We start from the raw sequence: 10,327 nt of genomic DNA on the forward strand, positions 1-10,327 counted from the left end.
CACGTCATCAGAATCTTTTCAGTCTGACACCTGCAAGATTCCCCATATCTTGAGCGAATCCAATCTTCTCTGCGTTGGCGTGCGAATCTCGCTCTTCTCGAGCGAATCTGATGGAACTAATCTCTGACAGAGATTCGCGTCATCCGTCTAATCCGGCTCAGTTATGTCAGTTATAATCTCCTCCGCGATTATCGCCTAGGTATTTGCCTTCGCTGGGCTATATAAAGGCCCTTTACAGTTGATGCAAATCGCAACATTCTCCACTTTGCGAAGGTACGGCGCTATGAGTTATAGGGATGGTAATCGCCGCTGGTCCATTCGTAACAAGGAGCATGCTCGTCTGGAGCAATTGAGGCAGAAGAGGTTGGCTAACGGAGGTCGTTTGGTGGGCGACTCGGCTTCAGACCCCATCGTGGTGCCTCCAGACATGCTGGACCTGATGTGTAGGGAGCCTATCGACGTGGAGATGGAGCTTGTGGTGGAGGATCCAGAACCAATGGTGGAAGAGAAGTGGGAGGCTCCTCCCCTTTTTGGAGTTGCCATGTCGCCGAGCGCCTTGGAGAGGCCCTTGCAAATGATCGACGACGGGAAGCCCGCCGTATATTTGGACGAAATGCCTGAGCCTGAGCCGAGTCCTCTGCCTTTCCGCTCTCAGTACCTCCTGGAAGGCCCTCCGACTGCTCGCCCGTCGACAGAGAAAGAAGCCAAGCCTTGACCTGTCTTTCTTTTGTAATTTGCATCGGCCGAGTTCTGGGCCTTGTAATCCCCGTACTAGTTAAATAAACTGTGTGTTTTTCTGTCCGACCCCACATTTTCTTAGTATTTTGTCGTCCGACCTCTGGTCTATGGGACTGATTCCTAGTCTCGCTATGGCGAGACCCTCCTGATGAGGGAGTCGCCGAGTCTGATTGCCGACCTAGTTACTGGAGTCTCTTCGTGAACTCGGCTGACATCATTCGATGAGCCGGGTTCTACCGGGTCGTTCTAGAAGCTTCCAGCTCGTATCTCGTGGGCCCAGAGGCCACGGCCCACTACGGGCTTCCGGCTTAGCAGGCCGGGTCACTGACGTTCGACCCTAGCCTAGGGCAGACGCGCCGTCTGTGGGCTAACCCTAGGCCTGAACCGTCGCCCCGCCTTTTGAGGCATTAAATGCGGCGTCCCTTCACATCCCGTCACCTCCACTTCCTCCAACGAGAAGGTGGCACGTGGCCGTCCTTTGAGATTCCTCCCCTTTCATTTCGTCACTCTTTCCATTCTTCTTCTCTAGTCTTTCCTTTCAACTTCAACTTTGAGCTTCTCCGGCCACTCTGTAGTTCCTCCGATCTCCCTCCTGACTTAGGTAATGTCTTCTTCCTCGCATTCTTCTTCTTCCCGTCGTTACTCGGTTGATAACTCGGAGGCGACCTCTCCCTCTTCTTCTTCTCCTTCTTCGTCTTCTTCTTCTCCTCCGCGTCGTATGGAACTCCCAGCGGACGTTCCATCGACGTCTTCTCCTCGTCGTATGGAACTTCCGGCGGACGTTCCATCGACGTCTTCTCTTCCTCCAACCCCCTCTTCTTCGGGGGCGGTTACTCCGTTGAGCCCCGCTCCTTTGACGACGGTGGCGGCTCTGCCAGGTGGCATCGGACGGCCGCGGGGCAAGTTCGATTCCATCGTCCGCCCTTCCGGGCCACCGTCCGTTGTTAATGCGGTGGACCTGGAAATGGCCCAATACCTTCTTGGGCCTTCAGCCGTAGTCCTCGCCCCGGAGGGCCGGCAAATTTACGACCCCCCCGAGGGTTGTGTCGGCATTCACTTGCACTCGGTTGCCTTTGGCTTCCGAGTTCCTCCGTGTCCTTTCCTTTCCCTTTTTTACCGCCATTACAACTTAGTTCCGAGCCAATTAGTGCCCAATTCTCACCGACTCCTCACCTGTTTTGTCAACCTCTGCCACTGGTGTTTGTGCGAGCCGGATCTAAACCTGTTCCGGTATCTCTTCACCGTGAACAAGGTTGGCTCGCACTCGCCTGGCTTTGTTCAAGTTGCCGATCGCCCGGGGCGACAGCTTTTCGAGGGGCTGTCCGATTCCATTAAGGACTGGAAGCTCCTCTACTTCTTCGTCCGCCCGGCTTTCTCTTCCTTCACCTTTCCGACCTTGTGGCTGGCCGCTCTATTCAAGCCTTGCTCTCGGCGTGCCGTCCCTTCCGATGATGCGGTCCTGGGCGGCGAGTTCTTGAAGGGCTTTGGGCCGTACTCCGTCAAGTACTGGTCTCGAGTCCGGGCCATGGCTAAGCGTGGCTTGCTGCCGGAGGGTGCGGCCACCGTAGGTAGTCTTCGTTACCCCTCGTTCCTCTTCTTTTCTTATCTTGTCATATTCCGACTCGGAATACTTCATGGCGTTTCCTCCCTTTCGCAGGTCCGTACGAATCCGACACCTCCAGCTCCGACGAAGCGGTTGAACAGACTCCAGTGATGGCGGATAGAGCCGAAAAGATGAGGCGTCGGCTGACCCAGCGCACTTCTGGCACTGCTGCTGCTTCCTCCTCCCAACCGTCTCCTGCCCCCAGGTCGACTCCCCCACTACCTCGTAACGTGGTGGATTTGACTCCTTCGCCCGTCGTGTCGCCCACTCGGCAGCCGCCTCCTCCTCAGACAGAGAGTCCGGGCTCTAAGCGCCCGGCCGGTCAAACTGATGAGCCGGCTCCGAAAAGGATCCGGCTGTGCCATGAGGTAGAGGAGGATGCCCAGATCTGGATGGGTGCCTCCTCCGTCCGCAAGTGGTGTGCTAACGTCCTCCTACCTAAGGACGTGTCGACGACTCAGGCTCTGGGGGATGAGTACATTATCGAGGCCTCGCTGCGTCAGTCGTACCGTGTAAGTGTTCCCGACTTAATTCTTCTCATTCTTCTTTCCTTTTATTATCTGACTTGTGGCCGTTTCGCAGAACCTCACCTTCCAGATGGAGATGAGCAAGCGGCTGTAGAACTACAGGGCCGAGAGGCGGTCTGTGACCCTCAAGCTACGCCAGACGGAGGAGGCCTTTCTGGAAGAGCAGGCGAAGCACCTCAAGGTGGTGGAGGTGCACAATTCCGAGATGCTGAGGGTCACCCGTCAGTGGGAGGAGGAGCGGGACAAGGTGGCGACGATTGCTGCGACCTCTGTTGAGGAGTACAAGAAGTCGGCCGCCTTCGAGGCGGAGGTGAAGGCGGCGATAGAGGCTCGCCAGAAAGAAATTGCTAAGGAGTGGCTGTCGACGCCGGATGGTGACGAGTTCCTCATGGACTTGGGCGAGCGTGACTATCGCCTCGGCTTTCGCGAGGCGCAAACAGAAATCCACTCTGCCTTGTTGGTCCGCGACTCCTCTTTCACTCTCGAGGGCTGGGGCCTCAAGCCCGTGATAGATGCTCTTCCGGCGACTGAAGGACCGTCGGCAGCTGTGGACCCGGCAGCCTCTGACCAGGCGACTCTTCCTTCAGCAACACCCCCCGAGCTCGCCGAGTCCTCTCTTCATGCTGAGGACCCTTCTTCTGTTCCCCTGACTGGACCAACGGCAGGGGCTCAAGTCGAGGGGATTGATGTTGACACCCCCTCCCCAGTAGTTTAGGGCTATTCTTTTGGGATAATCCATTTTGTAATGGCTGGCCTCCTTCTCGGGCCTTTTTTAACTTTAATAAAATTCTCGTTTTCTCTTCCTTTGCGTATTATCTTGGGCTCGACACTTTTTCTTTAACCTTGTTTCTTTAACTGCTCACCGAGTCCCTCAGTCGAGGCGACTCTTCATGGCTTTTCCACGGAAACGACTAAGGGTCTGGCCCCTTGTTTCCTAACTCCTTCTCGCCGAGTCCCTCAGTCGAGGCGACTCCTTAGGCTTTTTCTTTCTCAGAAACGTTTAGGGTCAGTGCCCCGTTGTTTCTTTAAATACTCGCCGAGTCCCTCAGTCGAGGCGACTCCTCTTGGCTTTTTCACGGAAACGACTAAGGGTCTGGGCCCTTGTTTCCTAACTCTTTCTCGCCGAGTCCCTCAGTCGAGGCGACTCCTTAGGCTTTTCCTTTCTCAGAAACGTTTAGGGTCAGTGCCCCGTTGTTTCTTTAAATACTCGCCGAGTCCCTCAGTCGAGGCGACTCCTCTTGGCTTTTTCACGGAAACGACTAAGGGTCTGGGCCCTTGTTTCCTAACTCTTTCTCGCCGAGTCCCTCAGTCGAGGCGACTCCTTAGGCTTTTCCTTTCTCAGAAACGTTTAGGGTCAGTGCCCCGTTGTTTCTTTAAATACTCGCCGAGTCCCTCAGTCGAGGCGACTCCTCTTGGCTTTTTCACGGAAACGACTAAGGGTCTGGGCCCTTGTTTCCTAACTCTTTCTCGCCGAGTCCCTCAGTCGAGGCGACTCCTTAGGCTTTTTCTTTCTCAGAAACGTTTAGGGTCAGTGCCCCATTGTTTCTTTAAATACTCGCCGAGTCCCTCAGTCGAGGCGACTCCTCTTGGCTTTTTCACGGAAACGACTAAGGGTATGGGCCCTTGTTTCCTAACTCTTTCTCGCTGAGTCCCTCAGTCGAGGCGACTCCTTAGGCTTTTTCTTTCTCAGAAACGTTTAGGGTCAGTGCCCCGTTGTTTCTTTAAATACTCGCCGAGTCCCTCAGACGAGGCGACTCCTCTTGGCTTTTTCACGGAAACGACTAAGGGTCTGGGCCCTTGTTTCCTAACTCTTTCTCGCCGAGTCCCTCAGTCGAGGCGACTCCTTAGGCTTTTTCTTTCTCAGAAACGTTTAGGGTCAATGCCCCGTTGTTTCGTTAAATACTCGCCGAGTCCCTCAGTCGAGGCGACTCCTCTTGGCTTTTTCACGGAAACGACTAAGGGTCTGGGCCCTTGTTTCCTAACTCTTTCTCGCCGAGTCCCTCAGTCGAGGCGACTCCTTAGGCTTTTTCTTTCTCAGAAACGTTTAGGGTCGGTGCCCCGTTGTTTCTTTAAATACTCGCCGAGTCCCTCAGTCGAGGCGACTCCTCTTGGCTTTTTCACGGAAACGACTAAGGGTCTGGGCCCTTGTTTCCTAACTCTTTCTCGCCGAGTCCCTCAGTCGAGGCGACAGACCCAGTGAGTGAGCTCGACCACCTCAATTGGAATAGGTACGGACCCGGTGAGTGGGCTCGACCACCTCAATTGGAACCTTGGCCTCGAAGCCGTACGCGAGGGAGAACGGACTCTCTCCCGTTGCTCGTCGTTGGGTAGTGCGATAAGCCCATAGGACTCGGTCAAGCTCATCCGCCCAATTCCCTCGAATATCTTCTAATTTCTTCCGAATCCCATCCACCAGCGTTCGGTTCACGTTCTCGACTTGTTCGTTGGCCTGCGGGTATGCCACCGATACTTTAATGTGGCGGATATCATGCCGGCGGCAGAAGTCAGCGAATGCCTGACAATCGAACTATCGCCCGTTGTCGCTGACAATGTGTTCGGGCAGGCCGAAGCGGCAAATCACCCTTTTCCACAGAAAGCGTCGGCATTGGTACTCGGTTATGGTAGCCAGTGGTTCCGCCTCAACCCACTTGGTGAAGTAGTCGATAGCTACGACACAGAACTTCAAGCCTCCGGGGGCGACTGGTAATGGGCCCAGCAAATCAATCCCCCACTTGGGAAATGGGATAGCGGTGGTGACCGGCGTGTAAAAAGTAGCTGGCCGAGTGTCTTTCTTGGTGAATGCCTGGCAAACGCTGCACTTGGATATCCATTCAATACAATCTCGCATCATGGTTGGGCAATAATATCCTTGGACGACTAACTTCCGAGCAAGCGTGTGGGCGCCTTGGTGCGCGGCACAAATGCCTCTGTGGGCTTCGTCCATTATTTTCTCGGCCTCGGGCTTTAGCAAACATTTTAACAAAGGTCCTTCGAATGATCGTTTATATAGTTGCCCATCAATGATTTGGAAAGAGGGGGCTTTTCGTCGAACCCTTGCGGCGACTCCCGGGTCTAGCGGTAACTTGCCTTTTTCTATGAATCGCCGGGTGTCCTCTATCCAGAATATCTCGGGGTTTTTCTCTCGGTCCCATTCTTCGCCGGTCACTTGCTGGATCCTTAACGGTGTTTCTTCAACGCTTGGTCGACTTAGCTCCTCCCTTTGACAGATTTTTGCCAAGTGGTCCGGTACTCCCTCCAAGGCAATCTTGGATAATATGTCCGCCTCTATGTTATCCATCCGGGATATATACTCTATTTCGTAGGCTTCGAATTCTTTTAACATCTCGACTGCGCGCTCTTCTATATAGAGTCATCCGGGCATTCTTGGCTTCGTACGTGCCTGAGATCTGCCCGACTACTAACCTAGAGTCAGTCTTGACTCGTAACCTCTCGACCCCTAGGGCCCTGGCGAGTCGGAGGCCGTTTAACACAGCTTCGTACTCGGCCTCGTTGTTGGAGGCTTGGAACAGGTAGCTCAGGGCGTAGTACAGTCGGAATCCTTCGGGAGTGATGAGCACAACACCACCTCCACAGTGCTGTCGACTTGATGCTCCGTCCGCATGCATTTCCCACCACTCGCCTAAGCAGTTCTCCGTAGCGTGTTCCTTCTCTTCCTTGCTCGCCGTGCATTCGACCAAGAAGTCGGCTAAGGCTTGTCCTTTTATGGAAGGCCGGGGCTGGTACTCAATCCCATACTGGGTTAGTTCTACGACCCATTTTACCAGGCGGCTGGACGACGATGGGTTTCGCAAAACACTTCCGAGAGGTTGGTCTGTCAGTACTCGGACGGTGTGGGCTTGGAAGTAGGGCGCCAACTTGCGCACGGTGATCACCAACGCGTATACAATTTTTTCCAAGGCGGTATACCTTGACTCAGCAGCCTTCAGAGACCGGCTCACGTAATAAACCGGGTGCTGGACTCGCTCTTCCTCTCGGACCAACACCGAACTCACCGCCTTACGAGAGGCGGCTAAGTACAGAAACAAGGGCTCGCCCGCCTGGGGGGTAGACAATACCGGGGGTGTCGAGAGGTATTGTTTCAATTCTTCAAACGACTGCTGGCACTCCGGGGTCCAAGCGAATCCTTCCTTCTTCTTCATGGCTTCGAAGAAAGGCACGGTCTTATCTGCCGCCTTGCTTAGGAAGCGGCTAAGGGCGTCCAATCGGCCGGTCAGCCGTTGCAGGTCTTTTATAGTGCTGGGAGGCTGCATGTCGACGATGGCCTGTACTTTCTCAGGGTTAGGCTCGATACCTCGCTTGGTGACCATGTAGCCCAGGAACTTTCCACCTTGCACGGTGAACGCGCATTTCTTAGGGTTTAGCCGGAGGTTGTACCTTATCATTACTTTGAAGCAATCGGCCAAATCTTCTGCGTGTTTGCTCTCCTCTCGGCTCTTGACGAGCATGTCGTCGACGTACGCGGCCATCGATTTCCCCAGCAGATGCTGAAACAATCGGGCCACCATTCGGGTATATGTGGCTTCGGCGTTCTTGAGCCCGAAGGGCATGACTCGGTAACAATAAACTCCGTCCGGTGTAAAAAACGCGGTCTTTTCTTCGTCCGCCGAGTGCATGAATATCTGATGGTACCCCCTAAAGGCGTCCATAAAGCTCAACAGCGCCGACCCCGCCGTCTCGTCGACCAGTTGATCGATCCGAGTTAAGGGAAACGGATCTTTTGGGCAGGCCTTATTAAGGTCGGTGTAGTCCACGCACATCCGCCACGCCGGGGGCTTGGGTACAAGGACCACATTCGCCAACCACTCCGGGTACTTAACTTCGCGGACGTGTCCGGCTGTGAGTAGCGTGCTCACTTCCTTCTTCACAAATTCTCTTCGGTCGTTGGGCAGGTATCGCTTCTTATGCACAACCGGTCGATGCCCGGGATCCACGGCGAGTCTGTGCGATATGATCGATCGGTCGACGCCCGGCATGTCCTCCGGGCACCAGGCGAAGACCATTCGGTGTTCCCGGAGCACCTTTATAATTTCTTCCTTTACTTCCTCGGGGAGGCCGACTCCAATTCGGACCCGTCGGTCCGGCTGCGTGGAGTCGATCTCGACTTCTTCCAACTCGACGGCAGGCTCCGGACGTGGTATTATCGTCCTTTTTGGGGGCCTCTCGGTGATCTCATGGACCTGTATCTCGCGTTTGCCCATCCCCCTACATGCCTGTAGGTAGCAGTCGCGGGCGACCTTACGGTCACAGCGCACCGTGCCTATTCCGTTTGGCGTGCGGAATTTTAAACAAATATGCTCAATTGAAATCAGAGCTCCTAGATCCTCGAGACCCGGTCGGCCGAGTATAGCGTTATGCGAACAGGCCAGATTCACCACAATGAACTTCATGCTGAGTCTCTGTACGTCTGGGTAACTGCCGATCTCAACTGGAAGTGTGATCGATCCTTCCGCCTCCACCGAGTCCCCTGTGAAACCGGCGAGGGGAGTTTTGACAGGGCTCAGCTGTTCTCGAGTCATTCCCATTTTGATGAAGGTTTCTAGGTACAACACATTGACGCTGCTTCCGGTGTCTACCAGGATTCGTCGAACGACAACGCCATTGATGTCCATGGCTATAACCAACGCATCTCGATGCGGTATTTCCCCGGCTGGTAAATCTCGGTCGGTAAACACAATGGGCTCTCGGCACACCTTTTTAGGGTTCTCCTCGCGTCCGTACACCGTTCCGACGTATAACTGGCGGGCCCAGGCTTTCCTAGTGTTCGTTGAGTCACCACCTTCCGGCCCGCCGACTATCATGTTGATAACCGGCTTCTGACGCCACTGAGCCTCCTCCTCTTCGGGAGTCGGCTGCTTGCCTCGACTGTTTTCGGCAACGGCGGCGGGATCCTCATCCCCTCGATTGACCGATCTCCGCCTCCACTGATTAGGAGGCGGGGTTCCTTGCTGAATGATACCCTCCATGATCTTCTTCAGGTAGAAGCATTCCTCCGTGCTGTGAGTATAAGATTTATGATAACGACAATACTTAGAGGTCTTACCCATCTCTTCGTTCGTCGGGCGATCGTCGGTCGGCGGAGGCGGAGGCTGGGCAACCGCTTGTATCTCGTGGACCGGACGTTCGGGAATCGGCCGATAAGCGTGGACGAAGGGTCTGTCGTACGGCCGTCTGCCCTCGGGTCGCCGAGTTACGTCCGGGCGCCTTTCCTTGATTTCAACTCGCGTCCTCTTCCCGCTGGTGGATCCGCCGACTTCGCGCTGCCGCTTATACTTCATGGCCTGCTCTGTGTTGGCCATATGAATGGCTTCTGCGTAGGTGGCCGGGCGATTGTCCCTCAGGTCTCGGTATAGCTGGTCGGACCGCAAGGACTCAATGAAGAAGGTGAGCGTCGTCTGGTCCTCAACCTCCTCTATAGACTGGATTTCTTTCTGCCAGCGGGCCAGATAGGTTTTCAAGGACTCGCCTTCATCCTGACGAATATCGCCCAAGTGTGTTAGGTCCTTTTGTGGTTTGATATTAGCGGCATAATGGCTCATGAAGCGGTCTGCCAGCTCTTCAAAGTTGTGAATCGACCCCGAGGGCTGCGCTACTAGCCACCTTTGTGCTGACCCTTTCAACGTGGGTAAGAAAGCGCGGCACATGACCGGATCTCGTACCCCCAAAACCTGCATCTTAGCCTGGTAGCTCAGCAAATGTTCCCGGGGATCGCCAGTTCCATCGAACGTGGCCTGCTCCGGGAACTTGAAATCACCCGGTATCTTATAAGCCATAACCTCGTCCGAGAAGGGTAAGGCGGTCAGCAACGTACGTCCTGGGGATTTGGCTTTCCCCTCCATCCGTTCTTTTAGATTTCGCACTTCTTGTACTAAGTTCGCCACTTCGACCCTCTCCTGGGTGCGATTACCCGTGGATTCCGTGCTCTCATCGACTTCAGACTCAGCCGGTTGGTCGGGGTTGCGGGGGGGTTGCTCCACGCGACGAGTCTCAGTCCTGGCTCTTTTGGTACGGTTCTTCTCTCGTGCAGCTTGTCGATCGCGAGCGACTAACGGGGCACGACTGGGTTCCTTCCGACCCAATCGTTCTCTCGCCGATCGACGTCCCACGCTGGGGCCCAGCCGGGAATGAACGGACTGTACCGGTTGGCTTTCGGCCCGTCGGCCCTGTTGCCGGTTGTCGGGCCTATGAGGCGGCTGTAACTCGCGTTGCGGCTGGCGAGTGACGGACTGTTCTCTCATTCCTAGGCTTGCTTCGGCGCAGGCGCGTCCGATTGCACGCAGCTGCTCTGGGGTGAGCAGCACTTGGGGCAATTGTTGGTTTATCGGTGGTGTCGGCGGTGGTGTTGTCTCGTTTTCCCGGCTCCGGGCATTTCTCCGATTCAGCTGGCTTCTCAGGTCTGCCTCCCGTCCATTGTCATGACGGCTTGATTGTTCCTCACTTC

The sequence above is a fragment of the Ipomoea nil genome, unplaced genomic scaffold (assembly GCF_001879475.1).
Source record: "Ipomoea nil cultivar Tokyo-kokei standard unplaced genomic scaffold, Asagao_1.1 scaffold0663, whole genome shotgun sequence".
In the NCBI taxonomy this organism is placed as follows: Eukaryota; Viridiplantae; Streptophyta; class Magnoliopsida; order Solanales; family Convolvulaceae; genus Ipomoea; species Ipomoea nil.